Below are 21,961 nucleotides of genomic sequence, written 5' to 3'. Positions count from 1 at the left end.
AGAGATTTCAAGTGTTTAATTTCTGATATTTCATTTATTGCTCATATTTTTTGTTCTTTGGTATTTGTTTGTTTATTTATTTATTTATTTTGATGCTGAGGATTGAACCCATGATCTTGCACATGCTAGGCAAGCACTCTACCACTGAGCTACATCCTCTGCTGTTCACATTTGATGACTGCTTGTGAGGAAGGAGGTGGCAGGCATATTTAATCTCATTTTGTAGGTAGAATATTTGGGCTGTGTCTGAAATGTTCTATAATTTGCCTGAGGTCATATGCCTTTGTCTCAAGTCTATTACATACTCCAGGTCTTCTGACTCCTAATTCTGTGCTCTTTATTTTGCATATGTTTCAATATACTGTACATATCCTTGGGGAACATTTGACAAGGAGCATATTTCTGTAAATCCTAGTACCTTTAGGTAGGTTGGCAGTGGACTCACATAGGACATGTTCTGCTTATAATTTAAACAATCTCTTTCGTGAGAATCTAAGTTTCCTTGGACAATCATTCTACCCCACTGTGTCCTATGCATGTTGCATACCCAGGGACCAATTCAAGTCATGCATGAAAAGTGCTCCCAAGGTCAGTTTTCTTTCAGCAAAAGTGTGTTTAAGAATCAAAATCTACTGTATATTTTCAGAACCAGAGCTTTTCCATCACTCCTGAAAACTCATCCATACAAGGCTGGGGATGTAACTCAGCAGCAGAGCACTTGCCTAGCTTGTGCAAAGCCCTGGGTTTTCTCCCCAGTACTGGAAAAAAAAAAAAACCAACACATACTAAAAAACGTGCTCTAATATTGATATAAAACACCAAATTAAATCAATTGCATAATTCACTAATAGCACATGTAGCTGTTCCTCTCTCCTGCCCATACCTCCCAAGTTGTATCTTTCAAGAGTCAAATTGTGGTTATCATCAACAACCAGATAAAATGTAACAATGCCTATATTGAGAGAAAGAGAGAGAGAGAAAGGCATCATTTCAGTATGTATTTTTGTATAAATACTTTTTATTTTTCTTTGTTTTAGAAATGCTATGTGCCTTAATGTACTACAAAATATATGCTACAAAAGCTAAGAGTAGTTCCCAAAAGTAGAGTCCCAGCGTCAGGACCCTCTATCGATGTTCAGAATTATCACCTGCCGTGAATAGGAGCACAGTTTTCTCACCATCACCCGCCAACTTTGTTTTTTCAATTATACTATATTTCTCTTTTCTTCCAGGGCTGCCTCTGAGACCTCCCTGCCACCCTCCCAGCCCCCACCTTTCCCCTGGAATCAGGCCCACACTGTCAGCTTAAGTGCCTAACTAATCTTTGCTGCAAATTATATATTATTCACACCGGTTTCAGGCCAGGCTTCATATTATTCCACTTAGTTTGCCAGAGGTTTAAAGGATTAAACAATCCTTCAAGTATTTCCTGTTATCCCTCCTCTTCTTTCTGAGCATAGACACATCCTCCAGGCCTGGGGTTCATAACCTTGGGTCTGTGCCCTGGCTTTTGGGGACCTGTAAATCCCCAGAAGTGAAAGGTAGAATATGTGGGTATTGGTGGATTTTCTTGGGAATTGGCTCTGAGGTTTTCCTCAGATCCTAAAAGACATCCATGACCCCAAAATGTTGAAGAAGCATGGCTGCTCTCAGAGGCACTCTGGGCGCCCCTGCTCACCAGCTCCTTCTATATCCACTTAAGCCCTAGGCTGGGCTCTGACAGTGATGCCATAGGCCCTAGAGCAACAGATTATTTCCTGCTGATTGCCCTGTCAATCTCACCTCATCTGACCTGCAGGGTTGTGCCTCCTCTAGTCTTTCTCCAGAATGCTGTCCCCTTCACTGGACCTAACCTGCCTGACTCTCCTTATTCCTTTCCACAGCCCACTGACCCACTTCAGAAGGTGTTTCTGTCTTATTTCCCAAGCACCTTTACTCTGTATTGGTCTACCCCAGAGTTTCTTTTCTGAATATAGAGTATCACTCGAAGTTTTTGTTTTCTTTTCAGTTCCTACCCCTCATCAGTACACCTGGCCCATTCCAGAACCATTGTCCTCTTCAGAGATGGCATATTACCTTCTCAGGGAATGATGTTTCTCAAAAAGACACTAACATCCAATGCCCTGAGAAATCCTGGCATTATCTTTGCTCCCAGCTCCCTAAGATTGCAAGATCCCATGTCAGCATTAGATGCTATTCCTCCACTCCAGCCTAGAGCTAGCTGAGACCAAAAGCCAGTTTGCCTTGCTACAACCTGAACTAACAACTGCTCTCTCTCTTAGTCCTTTGATAGTAGTTTCTACATTTTCTAGTTAATTTCTCAATGATGAAATTGGGAGGGGAGAATAGCCATATTATTCCACTTAATGTGATTAAATATGAAAATAAAATGAAGGAAACTAAAGAGAAAAAGGAAAGGTACAGGAATACAGACTTTCAGTGGTTTCTTTTGGTGTAGGTCTTTGCTTGGGGCCATTTCTGAGAGAATCCTTTTTGTCCTGTGCTCCTTCTGATTTGCATCTGAGAGCAGAAAGGGTGCAGTTAGAAAGTAAGTTGAGGGATCTGGCTCTTTGGCCCTGTGAGTCTTAGTGGACTGAGCCCAGTATCATAAATCATAAGTTGGCAGCAAGGGTAGATTTGGGGCCCTCAGCAAACTGCCATTCCAGTCCAAAGTTAGCTGCCAGTGAGGTTTGCATTCTGAGCCTGCTGACACTTCGGATAGCCTTTGCTGATATCCAAAGGAGAGAATTCCAGCCTTGCCATATTTAGATTCCTGCTCTAAGTCAGAGTTCTGAGCTGTTTAGTCTGATACAGGATCCTCTGCTAAGGAAGTGACTAGACTGTGGCCTTTTTGACTGACAGCAAAGCTCAGTCAAGGGCAGAGACCTAGTTGGTTCCCATCCTCAGATAGGGATGGAGGCACCACCAGATCACTTGCCCTCCCACCCATTCTCTTCCTTTCCCTTCTGAAGCTGACTTTTCAGAAGAGATTATTTGTCCCTTCATTAACTGAAAAGTAAGCAGCATTTTTATGAAGCCAAAGCCAACTCCCTTTTGGGGCCTATGGCGGCTGTTGGAGCAGTAGTGCCATGCAGTTATGTGAGTCTTCCACACATCTCTTAATCCAGTGCTTCTTCTGCAGCAGGAAGACAGAGCACAAAGAGAAGCAGACAGCTGACTCCACACTGCCGCCATGCACCTCAGCTCCTCTCACCTTTGAAGAAATTAAAACAACATACAGTGTTGGGATATCTGTGCACCTGTGCCAGGATTAGTTGTCAGGTCCCAAGTATGCTCGAGCATAAGTCAGCTGAACCATTTCCCTTTCATCAAAGGAGTCACCCGAATGTGGGGCCTTGTGAGAGACAAACAAAACAGTTGTCCTTCAGCCATATTAACTGTGATGAAGACAATTCAGAACAAGACATCTATACTTCACTCTGCTCTCCCGCTCCAAGTGCCTTTTATGTGCCTGGCACTCTATTTTGTATTTCACATCTGACCTAATTAATACCCAGAGCATTTCTGTTAGGGTATATTTATCCCATGTTGCAGATGAGAAAATTGAAGGTAGAGTTAATGTGTCCCAGATATCACATCTAGCCTTTGGTAAACCTAGGTTTGACCCTCTAGATCCTTCACTTGTCTTACTGCACCGTGTCATCCTGGCAGTCTGGTAGACCCTGGGGCTGTACCTTAGAATCGTGGCAGGGTGGTCTGAAGATAATTCAGAATCTCTGCAAGTGGAACCTATGCCACCTAGGGAAGAGATGTGAGCAGGTCAGCTTACTCTTCTGCCCTGATAGGACAGCCTGGCTTTCTTTCCATCAATCATATGTGTCCTAATGTGGGTCCAAGCAAAACCACCAGCTCTCCTGTGGTTCCTGCCCCATGTCTGCCTTCAAGACTGAGCTATTTGCTGAAGTTCATCCAGTGCAGAACTCAGCCTTGGTTGAGGGAAGATTGATGCAGGGAGAGACAGGAGCAGTCATGAAGAGGGACTGGGTCAGGGAGTATCTCTGAGGATGTATTCAAGACATTGTTTGGAGGCCAAAGAACAACAGTTCCAGCATAGTGATGGATGAATTAGGTTTGAATGAAGTAAAAATGACTAGGTTTTAAAGTTCTGGTGGACAGATGGTTCTACAGTTAATGAAAATGAGTACATTGAAGATAAATATTGGGTTTGGAGAGGGAAAATGGTGAGATTAACATGTTCACAGAAGCTTCAGGGCAACAGGACCTAACAATAAGATGTCTACCAGCAAGTGAAAATTTTAGTTGAGAGACAGACTTTCTGAGTGGCTCAAATGCATCAAGCAGTGATGCAAATAGTCCAAAGAGGGTGAGAAAGCAAACAGTAAGAACAGGCTGCCCAGGTCCTTATGGCACATTCAGACAATGTCCTTGTGTACCTCTGGCACTTAATTTAAATACAGGTGAACATGGTTGAACCTCGAAAACATAATGCTAAGTGAAAAACACCAGAACCAAAAGGCCACATATTGTATGATACTATTTATACAAAATATCTAGAATAGATAAACTTGTAAAGACAAAAAGTAGATCAGTGATTGCCAAGGGCTGGGGGATGAATGAGTGAAGAGTGACTACTGAGGGGTATGCAGTTTTGTTATGGTTTAGATATTAGATATCCCCCTAAAAGCTCATGTTAAGACGATGCAAGAAAGCATAGAGGTGAAATGATTGGGTTAGGAGAATCTTAACCTAATCAGTGCATTCATCTCTCCACAGGGATTAACCAGATGGTAACCGTAGGCAGGTGGAGTGTGACTGGAGGAGGTGGGTAAAGGGGCTGTTCCCTTGGGGTATATATTTCGTCTGTGGTAAGGGGAGCTCTCTCTCTTCTTCCTGGTGCCATGTTCTGAGCTATACCTTTCCACCATGATGTTCTGCCTCACCTTGAGCCCTGAGGAATGGAGATGGTTGTCTTTGGACTGAGACCATGAAACCATGATCCCCCAAATAAAATTTTCCTCTCTAAAATTGTTCTTGTCAAGTCTTTTGGTCACAGCAGTGAAAAAACGGACCAAAACAAGTTTCTTTTGGGGTGATGAAGATTTTTTAAATCAACATTGGTGATGGTTGCACAACTCTGTAAATGTACTAAAATTCACTGAGTGAATTTTTGTAAATAATGTCTGAAATTTAAAATTTAAAAATAAGAATATGTATGTATGTGTGTGTATGTATGTATGTGTGTGTATATATATATATATATATATATATATATATATATATATATATATATATCCTGCTCAAGTTGTCATTATTTACTTAATGAAAATAAAATCCAAACAAACTAATTTCTAAATTATATCTAACCTTTGGTTCTCAAATATATTAGGTACCTGGACTCCTTCTGCAGAGAAGATATACCTCTTTATTCAGCTACCCTTGGTAGATTACCTTAACTGTCAGCATGAGAAACAACTGGGGAGAGGGAAATCAGCTTAAGGAATGATTAAATTCTCCATTTCAAGACCACATTTATTGGAGAAAGAGAAAACTCTTGTTTGTTGTATTGCTTGATCCTTGTGAAAACCAATTCTTGTTTGGTCTCTTTTTAACATACAGGTTCTTGTATATCTAGGAATTGAAAAAAGTAGGATAAAAAGGAGAGATTGAACACAGGTTCTTTTGGGGGACTTGCATTGAAATATGACCTAGGTCTACAAATTATCAGCATGAGAAGCACAAACATTTAGCCATGGAACCAGGTTTCATCATCACTGGGTCGTCCTCATAGCATGCTGGAACTGGGCATTGGAAAGTCTGAGAAGGCCTGAAATTAGAAAGTCACAATGTACCAAGTTAACATATTAGAAAAGGAAGTTGTTAACAAAAGTGGAAAATGCCTTTTGGAAACAGCCTTAGATATTTCACATACACACACACACACACACACACGCACACCAAACCCTTGTGACTACTCCAATACAGGGATTCTAAATGCCATAGTAGTCAAGTAATGTATTCTTCTTCTAAAATTAAAGGGAACATGCCTGACAGCCAATGAAAAGCCACGTTTTATTCCAAATATATTTGATATTGTTCATACTTCAGTACTCTATTGATTTTGGCTTGGGATTCTCTCTTGTTTACAGAAAAAAGGTTGGGTCATTCTCAATTTGATGGTACTATATTGGAGGGAGGGATATCTGGTACACACACAAACAGAAATCCTTTCCACTAAACATCTCCAGTTTGAAAAGTAAGTGTATTTAGTATTATTTCCCCAACCTTGCAAAGTTCATTAATATTCTGCATCCATCTCACTAATGTATTTAAAGAAAATAAGGCTCAAGGAAGCTTTTTCCAAATACATTCTTAGATCTGCAGCAGAAACTAATTCCTAAAGGTCTCAGAAGTCTCATCTTTCTGAATTGTGCTTTTGCATGGCTTCCTCTATGAAAGCCACAGAGATTATGCTGTCCAAGAAGTAGGCAGAGGGCCTGAGTACTCATATGCCAGAATAGTAGATCCCTGAGTGGATGCAGATTTATTTGGTGTTTTGCACAGCCTTGCCTGGGTAAAAGGAGAAGTACGGTCCTCTTGTTACCAGAGGTCCATTCTTCAGAGAAGCTTTTCTTCCTTTCTGGTCAGTGTCTGTCCACAGATGCCCTGAAAGCAGTCATTGTTCACTGCTGTAGGCTGATTTGCTGCCCCTTATGTACATGCAATATAAGAAGACATGCAGCAGGTTGTGGATTTTTTTTTTGCAGATTCAGCAGAGTGCTATGCACTAACAATCAGCTTGAAGAATGCTGAAGTCATGTGTCAGTGCACACCAGGCCAATTCGTTTTGCAGCACAAAGTTTGACTGGTAGCTTATGGGAGAAAGTCATACACAATAGTACCACCCCCTCTTGACACTGGGTCTGGTGCCTTGGACAGCATATTTCAAATCCACAGATAGTCTGAAAGCAATTTTAGTCCCTCTCTCAACCATTTTGCCCCAACAAACCCATCAGGAAAGATGCTAACAAGTAGCAAAACTGAAATCATTGATCTCACCTTTCTCCGTACCCTCAATCTGCCAGACTGGGCAGAAAATGGCTCTGAATATTCCCCACATTTGCAAACTGGTGACCCACAGGTTCACCCAGCCATATGTGATGTGTTTTACTGGTTTTCAAAAAGTATTTGAGGGGCTGGGGATGTGGCTCAAGCGGTAGCACGCTCGCCTGGCATGCGTGCGGCCCAGGTTCGATCCTCAGCACCACATACAAGCAAAGATGTTGTGTCCGCCGATAACTAAAAAATAAATATTAAAATTCTCTCTCTCTCCTCACTCTCTCTTTAAAAAAAAAAAGTATTTGAGTGAGTTGTTAGCATCTAAAATTCAGGAAGTTCTATATACAATCTACATTTCTGGCTTCTCTTACAATTCTGAAAATCCAGTCACCTTGGGCCCACACTCTCAAATGACAATGACACAGTGAGGCCAAGAGACAGCTCTTTCCTCCAGAATGGATGCAGGCTCCCCTTCTGGTCATCCTGCTTCCCAGCAGCATTCATTTTACTTCTATTCCCTATTAAACCCTGTAACATCAGAGTTTGAGGACTCCAACAAGAAAAGGAGCTCAGAAAAAGAAAGATTTGCTTTCATTCTAGATGTCCATGGTGGCAAACTCCTGTCAATCAAATTTCAATTTGATCTACTAATGAACAAGATTCTCCTATGCCAGAGTGCTAGAATCAGAGATAGTTGAACAAGTTCAATTTAGTATACAGGGTTTTACTTCCATTTCCAATGAGAAATAAAGACAATTTCAAACAAAGTTAGGAAAACAAAGAAGAACAAACTTATGTGAAAGACAAGTAACTAGAGTTTCTGATGCAATCTCCTCCCCATTGCTGTTACCTAGTTTCTTTATCCACATGATGGAAAGGGTTAATAACCATCACCTATCACCTCATTCTGCATTCATTCATTCAACAGAATTTACAGAGAGCTGTTGACAATGGGGGTTCAGAATCTTCCAAACTTAGATCTGCACTTAGACTTCATTTGCCTCATCTATAAAATAAGAATCATAATAATAAACACCTCGGTGTCTAGTGTACTCTGAAGACTGTCATTGTGAACTTTCATTATTTATCAAGTACCAACTGTTTGTCAAGCTTTATGCTAGGCTTTGGAAATACAATATAAAGACATGAGCTCAATGTCTTAAAGAGCTTCAGCATAGTTGAGGGAAAAATTTCTGGGCTAGCAAGTAGAGTCAGTGACCTAAAGAAAAGCTCCTCAGAATGACTGCACTATTACTGAAACATTAATAGGTGGGTGAGCTCACCGCCTGTTGCAACATCATATTAAATTAAGGACAGTTTCATGTGCAGCACCAGCCTTTAGGGATATGTACGTATATGCTTATAGGGTGTGTACATATATGCACAGAATGCAGAAGCAGGTTCCAGAAGAGGGTCTCAGTTACAAAGAAAGAAGTTACAGAGAGTGGTTCTGTGTGCAGGCAAAGGACTGGGTACACAGAGGCAAAGTGGCCCATGAGAGGGATTTTTTTAATGAGAAACAGTTTCCATTTTTTTTTCTAGATAAAGCAGATATTCCTGTAACAAATAATGTAGTCAGAGCTAGCACTTGGTATATCTGCCATGTGCATAATTATGGCCACTCTGACTCATGTTAAATTCTGGAATTATCTTCTCTCCTGTAACCCTATCAACCTTTTCCTAAATTACCACCTGCCATCTGGGTATTTTGAAAAGGAGTCTCAATATTTATTAAGCCAGACCATTGCTTCTGCATGTGGATTTCGATTTGGCTTATTTGCTCTTTTCCCTCATACTCCAGTCTTCCTAGTTTTGACTTTCAATTCCCAATATGTGCAGAACTGACTCCACATGGGACCTGATTATCTATGGTGACCCGGATGGTCTGGGCCCTCTGGGCAGCCTATATCCTTGACCCTCTCTGACCTTTAGGTCATATGCAACACTTTATCACATTCCCTTCAAAACAAACCCAACTGCAAAAGTATTGGGAAATAAGGTAGGTTTTACTGAGAGTTTGGGAGGCAATTTGAAGAACTCCCCATATATAGAAAAAATATCACAAAATCCCCATTGTGCAACCCTCAACTGCCAAGGCCTTTCTCTTCAAAGGCCAGCCTCCACACCTTTCGACTTTACTACCATCCTCCTGCAACTGTGCTCTGTAGCTTGTGCTCTCCAATCCATAGAAGGTAGCCCCCTTTGCTTTCTCATGCCTGTCATTTAATAATGCTTTGAATTAGGGGAAAGACTGGGCCGAGCACGACAATTCATTAGTATTCCAAAATGCACATAAGCCATCCTTAGTACTTGCGCTATTTGTGGCAGGATTGGCAAGAGATTTAAATAAAAAATATATCCACTCTCCCAAACTCAACCATCAGTTTCCTTATTATTCACTGAATACACTAGAGGCATCCTTGATGTTTGGACATATACGTTCATCTCTCATTTTTGAATGGCTGCATAGTGTTCCCTTGGATACATACAACATGATGTATTTAGCCATTCCTAGACATTTATCTTATTTTATTTTTCTATTAAAAACAATGTTATGATCAAATAGATAGTGCACACTCATGTGAGTGTGACTATAGGATACATTTCTGGAATTGGTATTTTGGTGTCATGAATATTGTACATTGTAACATTTACTAGATATTGCTCTCCAGAAATTTATATTCTAACCAACTGTATAAGCAAGATGCTGTTTTGATTTTTCATAACTTACCTTGTTTTATATGTCTGTTTGTTTATGTCCCACCTTGATTCAGGAAGGGCTTAAGGTGGCTGGCAAGGAAATATAAATTAGAGGTAGATGGGAAGGAAAGGTTGAAAATAAAAGTAAGGACATAAAATGGAGTAGTGATTAAGATTATTTTAAAAATTCACTCAAATTCATTCTAAGCCCTAGGCAACTTTCAGGTTTAGTACTAAGCTTTCTTGCAGCCATTGTAAAGAAGAGAAACTGATAATAATGGATTCTATTGCTAAAGACAAAGCCATGTCTTGGGACCTCATAAAAAGGACTTTGGGCAGTGTGATGATGTCATTAGTAGTGTGAACTGTGAAGCCCTCCACACCTCTGTATCTGCCCATTTGCCTCGAACCCAAAACTTGTTCCCGGAGAGCAGAGCCTGTCTTCAGTCACGCACACATGCTAATACTGTCGGACGGAGAACATCCTGGCCAAGACTGATAAGCCAACACTCTAACCCCCAGTGGGGCCAGATGGCAGGACACGTCATCACTTCTACACTTAGACCTTCCTTTCTCCTAAAAGCTTCTAGGAATTGCCTTGTAGTATGGGACCAGAAGCAAATATGGGATAGGAACCTGGAAACCAGGTCAGGACCACACCAGGCAGGATGTGAGCTTCCTGCCAGGCCAGCAGGCAGAGTGCCAGAGGGGTGTGCCCTCCCTGCTGTCCAAAATTAGGGCAAGCATCTCCAGAAAAAGTGAAGCATGAGGGACCACCTATGCAACTGTATATGCTGAGGAGTGGCCTCCCAAAGAAGTTTGGGGCATTTTAATTCCTAACTTCAGAAAGAGGAGTCAGGAGGAAGCCAGAGTGAGTTGAGCTGGGTGGGGAGAGTGAGCTAATCAGCTGCTCTGATGTGGGGTGGGCCGGGTGCAGTCAAGGATGTAAGGAGGTCTAGATAGATAAAAAAGAGCACAGGGCTCAGCTTCACAGATAGCCTGAATGCTCTGGCAAAGGGTCACGTGACTTGCAAGGAAGCCATTTGGCCTGAAGCAGAAGCAGTGGAGCTGGACATCAAGTAGCAAAGGAACTGAGAGAGCAGACTTGGATCTGAATCTGAAATCAGAGCAAACTAATAAGAAAAGTATGTGACTCCTAGGGTTAGGGATGGCAAAATTGATTGAGTCATAGGAGATTTTGTCTCCAGACACCCCTAAGAATTTTACCCTCAAGGTATTCCATACTGTAGTATGGACACCCAGACACATCCTAGAAAGGACATGACATTATGAATATATCACGAACAAGTTCAAAAAAGCGTTAAAAACATGTACCTCAGTCCCATTAACATAGAAAGAGAAATATCCCCCTTTGTCATTTCCTGGGTGATAGTAGGAGAAAGTAATCCCAAGGGAAAAAAGACAGTGGAAACCTGATCGAAGGAGCTTTTTTGAGCATCACCCTGGGGAGCCACAAGAGACAGGCAGGAAAGAACAGCAGGCAGCTACAAGGAAAGTAAAAGAAACCAAAAGAGACAGGCTTACTGGGGAAATGATATGGCAAGGGAAGAAAATGAGGTACATTTTCTAGTTAAAGAAGATTGATGTATTCAAAAGGCTTTCAGTTTCCTAGATTCTTTTGGGTGTATCCATGGGAAGGTTTAAGTTTTGAATCATCCTGAGTTTTAGCCAGTACAGTTCTGGCTTTTCACCTCCCCTACGTAGATCCTGGTCTACTACCTACTGCCCTTCTGAGAGCCATTAGATTCTGCCTTTGCTCTACCTGGTAGATTCCTTCTCCTCACCTTCTGCATCCTCCCAGATGGCAGTGAAGTGCTTCCCTAGGCATCTGGCCCATAGCATTGGCAGAACATTGCCATTATGGACATAGACCCCCAAGACAGGCTGTTTTGCCAGAATGTATAAAAGTTTAAAAATAATTTGAATTTAAATGTGGGAAAACTATGAAATATAATAATAAAATGTCAACATTAGAATACCATATTCTACTTTAAAATAGATTTAAGAAGGAATGTTAGCCAAATGACTTCAGCTGGCACATGTAACTTACAAAACTTTTTGTTAGACTTTTAAGTCAGAGATAAAATTAATTTATTGGAAAAAAAGTAATGATCAGAGCATGATTGAATATGTACAAACTTACTAAGAAATGCATCTTAGCTTACAAAAAGAGGGCCATTTTCTTATTGTCTAACTAGCCATCGTGTCTACAACTTTAATCTGGTGTTCTGAAATCTTGGCCAACACTTGAAAGCTATTTTAAAATGAGTTCATCTGTTGAACAGTGCTATAAGTCCTACCTTTGATCAATGTAATGATTTTAATTTAAAAATCTCCAATTGATGTTCTTAATTATTTCCTTGGTGACATAGAATTTTGAACAAAACACAAGGGTAAGAGTATTCTGCAAAGGTTATTTATTTTTCCTTCCGCCTTTGATTACCCAGAGAATAATGCCAAAATATAGAGGAGGTGAGCAGAGGGCTCTTTTGATTCAAAGAACAGAAGTCAGAGTAGAACCCACTGGGGAGGCTTCTCCCTCCTACTGTGGTTTTCTCCAGTATTGTTTTCCCTTAATGAGGTGTAGCTCTGACAGGGGAAGGTAAGAATCAAGGGCCTGGACCATGGTTCCCAGCAACCAGACTCTCCTGGGGAATGGAGGGTTTCCTTCCATCTTTCCTTCATTCTGGGCTCCCCAGCTTGAAAAATAGCTTTTACTTGGTGTTCTAGATATGAAGTACATAGTTTCCCTAAGACATCCTTCATCCCCCAAATAATAATTAATGTTTTAAAATAATGTCTTTTTATGCCATCACTTTATAGTGATGAGGTACAAAAATGTATATCACATATGTTCTAACAGATAATTTACTGATTTATAATTGCTTAGAAGCAGTAATCCACACACAAACTTGTTTTCTAGTACTATGGAACTAGATGGAGTCATTTACATGTATTTAAGCAAAGGGGAGTGGTGTGAGAGTTGAGAATTACCCACTGCCCCCTATTCCCTATTTACATTACTACCTTCTGTACTCCTGCACGTGCTTTAGCATCTAAGTATTCGAGAGAGACTCAGTTGTAGCATGAATCAAGAGGTGTGACCTCAGGACTGCCAGGGTTGCAGATGCATCTCCCGCAGGTGTATCCCCTTACTTTAGGTTTGTTCCAACTAGAGGGAGCCCAGAAGGGTGGAATTCCACATGTTGTGCTCAGGTATCCACAAACCACGGGCTGCTGCAGAGTGTGTTTACTGGGTTAGTGTGACCCAGCACACAAACATGTGAACACAGGGTAAATACAACTCCCACAGCAGCCCACAGGAACTATGCAGGTCAGATTTTGAAAGAGCACCCAGAGTGATTTAGAAGGGCATTTGGAATTCATGAAGAGATTGGTTTTGTTTTAAATAATGTTCATGGCACCAATAGAAAACAATGAGTGTTGATTACACTTTTATTTTAACTTTGGTGATTCTCAAGGGAGATATCTGCTATGTGATTCTCCAGGGAGATGTGGTGACATGAAACTAGGTCCTGTAACCAGGTGTATGGCAAAAATAACGAAGAGAATGGGGAAAAATACTGAAATTGTAAGAAAGGTAAAATGTGATACTATAAGATTATGAACAAAGGGATCATTTGTAATCAAGGCAAAAAGAAAAAAAGAGAGAAAATATTTTCAAACTGATTAGGTATCAAGTAATGTAGAGAAATAGGTATATAATTTCTGTTGGGTATTGGGGAAAATGCTATATATAAATTATGAAAAAAAATTTCTCCATAGATGGAGGGTATTTGGGACTGATATCAAAACTCTAATAATGAGGGTTTTGTGTGTATGTGTGTGTGTGTGTGTGTGTGTGTGTGTGTGTGTTTTATATCCAGTTTCAACATCTATAGACATTTGGCCCCCTCCCCCAAGCTCTGTATACTTTTTTTTTTTTCCCATTTGAACAAGAGACCAATGAGAATAAATTCATGCATACAATTATAAAAGCCTCTCTCTTCCTCCACTTAGCTTTTGACAAGCAACCACACAAAACAAAACCTACCAGGCACGTAAATGGATGGTGGGTGGTGGTAAGGCAATCCCAGGTGGGAGGAATATGCTGATGGAGGAATCTGGCCCTGGGTTGAAGAATGGCATCAACACCTTTCATGTTGAATGGCGCACCTGGTGCCTAGGTGAGACAAGCAGGAAGAGGGAGATCCTATCTTGTTAATTGTCCTAATCTCACCTCCTCCCTGTAACTACAGGAGACTTGTAACACAGAACTTCCTTTAATTCATCAGACTGCCTCACCCAGAGAGGACACAGCAGTGATTATGAATTATGATAATGAATGGAGAGATACTTTGCCCCCACTTCTTGCCATTATTTCCTCTATAACTTTACTTAAGAGAAAGCTGACATGTTGTTACTGACTCCTTGGGTGGGGGCAGGAGGGGATGTCAGTTTTTTAGAATAAAATTTTTTGTTTTTTAGTCCTTTAATTTTAAGCAGTCAAATCCTCTGTTCCAAAAGGAGTGCAAATCCTATCCATTATATTTCTAACTTTGTATTATAAACGTTGGACTCTGTGAAAGCAGCAACAATAATGGTGTAACCAGTGTGGATAATGAAAGCTTTTGGTCTGGGAAAGGAAGAAATGAAAAGACCTGTTCAGAATTGCAGAGCCAGGGAGTCTGGCAGTTTTCCCTCATATTTCTCAGTGATAGACAAATTGTTAGTTCCCACATGTATAATTTATTAGTAATTGCTCTAATTTGCCTCCTAAGTTTCTAAGTTGCCAGTTCACTGAGATCAACTATTTTGTACCCATAAAATAGGAATCATACAGTAATTTAATGAAGTAGCTAGCCAGTTAGGGCGATTCAGTACAAATGCAGTTACTGTCATTGTAATTTAGAAAAGTAGGGGAGGAATAACAGTGTCAAATTTCTTAGAAGCCCAGTGACTGTTATCACTCACTGGGATAAAAACACTACATATATTTCCTCTGGTGGACATATGTGTACTAAGATAACTGGCTTTCCTTTGGGTCTTATTGCAGTCTGTTTAAAAGATACTTTCTGCATGCATGTACAACTATGTACCAATAAATCCCATCAATATGTACAACTATAATGCACCAATAAGAATATGGGAAAAAATAAAATAAAAAGATACTTTCTTGGGGCTGATGCTGTGGCTCAGTGGTACAGCGCTTGCCTAGCATGTGTGAGGCACTGGGTTCGATTCTCAGCACCACATATAAATAAACAAATAAAATAAAGGTCCATACATCTAAAAAAATTTTTAAAAAATACTTTCTCCTTGGAGCATTGCAAGGACTTCCCTTTGATAGACTCTGAAGTCCTCCCGTGTGATCTGGGAGGCAGAGCACCACAGGGGAGATGAAGAGCAGAATTGAAGCCACAGGTGGACATGCTATGAGGAGGTTGGAGACAGGGTTGGCATAGAACTTGTATTTTCTTCTTGAAGGAAATGTTCTATTTTCCTTCAAACAATTAATTGACTTTAGGTATGGCTATAAGAGTATAAATACAAAAATGACTTTTTGTGGCCAGCCTGTTAAAATTCTGTCTATTTTTGAAACTCCTCAATTTATCAACAGAAACAAATTTTCTACTTATCTTCTTTACTGAAGAGCCAAATGAGCTAAGGTCTCATTCTTCTTCATGTGACATCAGCAAAACTGTCAACTCCCTTCTGCTTGCTGAACTCTAGTTTTGCTGATTTGTAAAGAGGCAGGAACATTGCTTAACATTTGGTTTTCATGTATAAGCTTATGGTCTTGGAAATGGCAGAAAGTAGGAAAATGAAGTTTTTAGCCAGGCTTTGAGAAAATTGGATGTAGAGGTGACAGAATAAATGCAGATTGCTCTGGACATTTTTGGAAAGTCACCCTTTTACCCAACTCAGCTGGCAACCATCCTGGGACTGATAAAATTCCTTTGCACTTCATCAGGATTTAACTTTGGCTCAATCTGTCAAAGTCACAGCCACATCTCTCAAGAGTACCATTTGGCCACAGGTCAAATACGTTATCACAAACACAGTGGATGTTCCTGAATAGCATTCCTAACCCACAGCCAGTGACCACATACATTTAGCAACATCAAATACCAAAAAATATCTGAAAAACAAAAACCATTTAGATCATCTCTGATGATTTTATCGAAATCAAGATGCTTTCCTAAGTGATTAAATGGCATTTGGGAAAAGATCATAATCCTAGAACATGAAATGTGACTATTAGTGATTAGAAATTTTAACCAAATTTAGAAACCATACTTAGAGCCTCTTGACTTCTTTAGTATACTGCTGGCATATTCATCACCAGGCAGGATTACCAGATGAATCTCTTGACCTAATGTTTACTCCATGTTCAGTAAGCACCAGGGCAGGAGACTCAGTCCGTATATCTGCTGAAAGTATGGTTTCAGGGACAGTATCGTCATCAGCATCATCTGAAAGCCCATTGAAGAGGCAAATTCATGGTATGGGGCCCAAAAATCTTTTTTTTTTCTTAATTTAAATATAATGTTTATTTAAATTAGCAAAATGCACATTTAAACACAATTACCAATTGTTATAAACACATTAGACATTAAAAATGTATTCCAATCACCTGATAGTGAGTGAAGTGAGTGATATGAAGGAGGAAAATGGAAAACAAAAAAATAAAAAGTGCAAAACTAAGGATAAATTGCTATAAACTGAAAATGTATGATTAGCTCACCTCTTTGAACTTGAGGTCCAATTCAAATTGTGGAAAACACAAAATAAGATGAAAGACTTAAATTCAAATATATTAATAATCATAATAAATGTAATTAGATTAAATTTATCTGTTACAAGATATAAAATCCCAGATTAAAAGGAAAACTTTTTGTTTTCTAATTAGAAAAGACAGGGAAACCTGAAAGGCCAAAACTAAAGAGACAGAAAAAATGCATATCAGAGAAACACTAACCCAAAGAAACCATATAAAAATTTTAATACCAAACTAAAAGACTTGAAGTGACCAATGGTAGGGATAAATAGTGTTTTATCAGCTTTTTTGCCGCTATGACCAAAAGACCTGACAAGAAAAATATTAGAGGAGGAAAAGTTTATTTGGGGTTCATAGTTTCAGAAGTCTCAGTCCACAGATGGCTGGCTTCATTGTTCTGGGCCCAAGATGTGAGAGAGCATCATGATGGAAGTGTGTGATAGAAGAAAGTGGTTCAGGACATGACCACCAGGAAGCAAAGACTTCTCCTCTCACCAGCAACTAAATATATACTATACCCCAAAGGCACACCCCAATGTCCCACCTCCACCACCACACCCTACCTGCCTACAGTTATTACCTAATTAATCCATTTCAGGGGAGTAATGCATTGATTAAAACTCTCATAATCCAATTTACACTTTCTTGCATTATGATTTTACAAGCACTCAAACTGATTCTGATTCAAATTTGAGAGCCACTGGCCTCTTTATTTCTGGAACAAACCGTCAACCAGCAGTTGATGTTGGTGGTTGTGCCTCAATGTCTTCTTTCTGCCGATGAAAGAAATGTGCCTAAACATGCCATACTTTCTTGGTTGGAAACCAGGTCCCAGATGCTAATATTTGCATCCTTTTCTCTACAGCATCTCCCAATACCTGGATCAGAACTGTGGGGCACCGTATGTTGAAAATATTTTATAACAACAGTTTGTATTTTTAAATTTGAAACTGTAAGGAGCTTTTCCTAAACAAGTTTATACTAATTTGTTTTGTTAGTACTACGAGTTGACCATATACATAAACAATAGTACACCTTTCTAGAATCATCTGCAAATACCTGTGGACTTTTTAACCATCTGCAAAATAGGAAAAAGGAAAACAAAAAAACAGAAAGTAGATCAAAATAGGTCTCTGATCATTCGACATATGTTTCACAAATCCCGCACCAAAATTGATACTTTTTTTCTGAACTCTTGGAGGCTATCAAAATCTACTTGCTCTTTCTTTCCCAAACTGGTTTGCTATTAAAGTACATGAGTTTAAAAGTTTAGATGCAGAAGACTTAAGTTTAAGATATACGGCTATAAAACTCTTAGAAGAAAACATTGGATGACATTGGATTAGGTAATAGTTTCTTAGATATATAATCTCAAACAATAAAAGAAAAAAATTGAAATTAAAAAGTTTTGAGGACTGGAAGAGTCCTTTCCTAGCAGTGCACCAAAAGCAAAAAATGAAAACCTTTTGCACTTCAAAGGACACTATCAAGATAGAAAGTGGGGGGAAAAAAAACTGCAATCCATGGATTGGAAAGAAATTTTTGCATATTACTTATCTGAAAAGAGTTTAGTATCCAGAACATATTTTTTAAAACTCTTTCATCCCAACAGTAAAACAAACAAACAACAACAACAAAAACAGATAACCCAATTAAAAAGTGGTGAAATATTTGATTAGATATTCTCCAAAGATATACAAATAGTCAACGTGCACATGGAAAGATGCGCCACACCATTAGTCATTAATGAAATGCAAATCAAAACCACAATGAGATGCTACTTCACACCCACTAGGATGACTAGAATAAAAAAGATGAATGATAATAAGTGTTGATGAGAATTTGGGAAAACTGGACCCTTCATACATTGTTGGTGGAAATATAACATGGCATAACCACTTTGGAGAACAGTTGGGCACTTCTTCAAAAATTTGAACAGTGGTGACTATATGATCCAGCTATTTGACTGAACTAAAATTCAGTAAGAAGTATGAACACAATGGAAACAAAACATATTCCTACTAAAACTCATACATGAATGTTCACAGCAGCATTGTTAATAACAACTAAAAAGTGTAAACAATACAACTATCCAGTTGATGAATGGAAAAACAAAATGTATATATTTTTACAGCATGATATTATTTACTCATAGAAAGGAATAAAGTGCTGATTTATGTTATAACATAGGTGAACCAAGAAACCATTAATGTATTTGAAAGAAACAGGACAGAAAAAGCCACATAATGCATGACTGCATTTACATGAAATGTCTAGAATAGGCAAAGCCATAGAGGCAGAAAGTTGGTTAACAATTTTTAAGGGCTGCAAAGGTGGAAAATGAGTGACTGCTGATGAGTGTTGGGTTTCTTTTGGAGTGAGGACAATGCCTTAGAATTCAATTATGCTGATCTTTTTTTTTTTTAATTGGTTGTTCAAAACATTACAAAGCTCATGACATATCATCTTTCATACATTTGATTCAAGTGGGTTATGAACTCCCATTTTTGCCACAAATACAAGTTGCAGAATCACATCGGTTACACATCCACATTTTTACATACTACCATATTAATGACTGTTGTATTCTGCTACCTTTCCTATCCCCTATTATCCCCCCTTCCCTTCCCTCTCATCTTCCCTCTCTACCCCATCTGCTGTTGTTTAATTCTCTCCCTTGTTTTTTTTTCCCCTTACCCCTCACAAACTCTTATATGTAATTTTGTGTAACAATGAGGGTCTCCTTCCATTTCCATACAGTTTCCCTTCTCTCTCCCTTTCTCTCCCCCCACTCGTCTCTGTTTAATGTTAATCTTTTCCTCATGCTCTTCTTCCCTGTTCTGTTCTTAGTTGCTCTCTTTATATCAAAGAAGACATTTGGCATTTGTTTTTTTAAGGATTGGCTAGCTTCACTTAGCATAATCTGCTCTAATGCCATCCATTTCCCTGCAAAATCCATGATTTTGTCGTTTTTTAGTGCTGCGTAATACTCCATTGTGTATAAATGCCACATTTTTTTTTATCCATTCATCTATTGAAGGGCATCTAGGTTGATTCCAGAGTCTAGCTATTGTGAATTGTGCTGCTATGATCATTGATGTGGCAGTATCCCTATAGTATGCTCTTTTAAGGTCCTCAGGGAATAGACCGAGAAGGGCGATAGCTGGGTCAAATGGTGGTTCCATTCCCAGCTTTCCCAGGAATCTCCATACTGCTTTCCAAATTGGCCGCACCAATTTGCAGTCCCACCAGCAATGTACAAGTATACCCTTTTCCCCACATCCTCGCTAGCACTTATTGTTGTTTGACTTCATAATGGCTGCCAATCTTACTGGAGTGAGATGGTATCTTAGGGTGGTTTTGATTTGCATTTCTCTGACTGCTAGAGATGGTGAGCATTTTTTCATGTACTTATTGATTGATTGTATGTCCTCCTCTGAGAAGTGTCTGTTCAGGTCTTTGGCCCATTTGTTGATAGGGTTATTTGTTATCTTATTGTTTAATTTTTTGAATTCTTTGTATATTCTGGATATTAGGGCTCTATCTGAGGTGTGAGGAGTAAAAATTTGTTCCCAGGATGTAGGTTCCCTATTTACCTCTCTTATTGTTTCTCTTGCTGAGAAAAAACTTTTTAGTTTAAGTAAGTCCCATTTGTTTATTCTTGTATTTAAATCTTGGGCTATGGGTGTCCTATTAAGGAATTTGGAGCGCGACCCCACAATATGTAGATCGGAGCCAACTTTTTCTTCTATCAGGCGCAGAGTCTCTGATTTGATATCAAGCTCTTTGATCCATTTTGAATTAACTTTTGTGCATGGTGAGAGAAAGGGGTTCAGCTTCATTTTGTTGCATATGGATTTCCAGTTTTCCCAGCACCATTTGTTGAAGATGCTATCCTTTCTCCATTGCATGCTTTTAGCGCCTTTATCAAATATAAGAAAGTTGTAATTTTGTGGATTGGTCTCCGTGTCCTCTATTCTGTACTATTGGTCCACCTGCCTGTTTTGGTACCAGTACCATGCTGTTTTTGTTACTATTGCTCTGTAGTACAGTTTGAAATCTGGTATCGCTATACCTCCCGATTCACACTTCTTGCTTAGAATTGCTTTTGCTATTCTGGGTCTTTTGTTTTTCCATATGAATTTCATGATAGCTTTATCTGTTTCTACAAGAAATGCCGTTGGGATTTTGATTGGCATTGCATTGAACCTGTAGAGAACTTTGGGTAATATCACCATTTTGATGATGTTGGTTCTGCCTATTCATGAACAGGGTACATTTTTCCATCTTCTAAGTTCTTCTTCTATCTCTCTCTTTAGGGTTCTGTAGTTTTCATTGTATAATTATGCTGATCTTTATACAACATTGTGAAATGCAAAAAACCAATGAATTGTACACTTTAAGAGAATGAATTTTATGGCATAAGGATTATGTCTCAATTTTTAAAATTAGGCAGCAGATTGAACCTGTTTTGTGGGGTGGTGGATTGCCACCCTTAGTTCTAGTGGGGGAAAAAAAAGAGCAGGGGGCAGATAATTGAAAAAGATTGATGAGATATTGAATATTCTTGAAGCTGGATGATATGTATATGGTGGTTCATTATACTATTTTCTCTACTTTTGTATATGTCCAGTATATACAAACATATTTCTATAATTTACAAATCACGTATGGCTGGATATGGTGGTGCATACCTATAATCCCAGCTGCTTAGGAAGCTGAGGCAGGAGATCCTGGGTTTGAGGCTATCCTCAGCAACTTAGACCCTGTCTTAAAATGAAATTTAAAAGGTGGTAGGGAACTAGGAACATAGCTCAGTGGTAGAAAGCTTACCTAGAATGGGCAAGGCCCTAGTTTGAATCCTCAGTCCCATGCACACATACACACACACATACATAAAATCATGTATGATGCTCACTGAGTAGATATTAGAATCACCAAGGTTGAGGCCTACACATCTGTCATTTTAACAGGTTTCTGGTTCTTTTGAAACCAATAAATTGCTGGTTTGAAAATCAATATAAATCACTGCTCTCTATATAGTTCTGTTAACTTGATTGTCTTAGCAGTTTAGAAAAAAGGAAAGCCAACTCCAATGTGAGACAAATAGGCAATAGGAAGCGGGGTGGGGGTGAGGTGGAGGGAGGATGTTAACAGCTCAACAAGAGAGAAATTGAAAAGAATAAGTCACAAATTCAAGAACTTTAGAAATTCAGTATTCTGAGACCACTTAGCATAGAAGCAAACAGCCCTATGTGCCATAACAAACTTTTAAATCATCACTGTTTACAAAATAGCATGTCTTTTTATCTTCATAATGATGACCTGGAGGCATTCAGAGAGGATTGAATTATGTCCAGTAAATGTTGTTTAAGCCTTATGGAGGTAAATGCTTATTTCAGAAAATAGTATTTTAAGAAA

General features: G+C 39.2%; 1 protein-coding gene and 1 long non-coding RNA gene across 3 annotated transcripts in view; one reads left to right on the top strand and one right to left on the bottom strand.

Moving 5' to 3' along the window:
• Marchf3 (membrane associated ring-CH-type finger 3) overlaps positions 1–21,961 on the top strand; it is a 178,164-nt gene that overhangs the window by 64,611 nt on the left and 91,592 nt on the right. The gene's annotated exons all lie outside the window — the stretch shown is intronic.
• LOC114103606 (uncharacterized) lies at positions 5,491–13,993 on the bottom strand. Its single transcript, XR_003584696.2, has 3 exons — positions 13,814–13,993; positions 9,770–9,828; positions 5,491–5,806 (listed from the first exon to the last, which is right to left on the bottom strand). It is a non-coding gene; the product is annotated as an uncharacterized lncRNA (long non-coding RNA).

Source organism: Marmota flaviventris, chromosome 5 (assembly GCF_047511675.1).
Source record: "Marmota flaviventris isolate mMarFla1 chromosome 5, mMarFla1.hap1, whole genome shotgun sequence".
NCBI classification, from domain to species: Eukaryota; Metazoa; Chordata; class Mammalia; order Rodentia; family Sciuridae; genus Marmota; species Marmota flaviventris.
The sequence above is the reverse complement of the archived record's forward strand: the minus strand, read 5'-3'. Positions and strand labels throughout refer to the sequence as shown.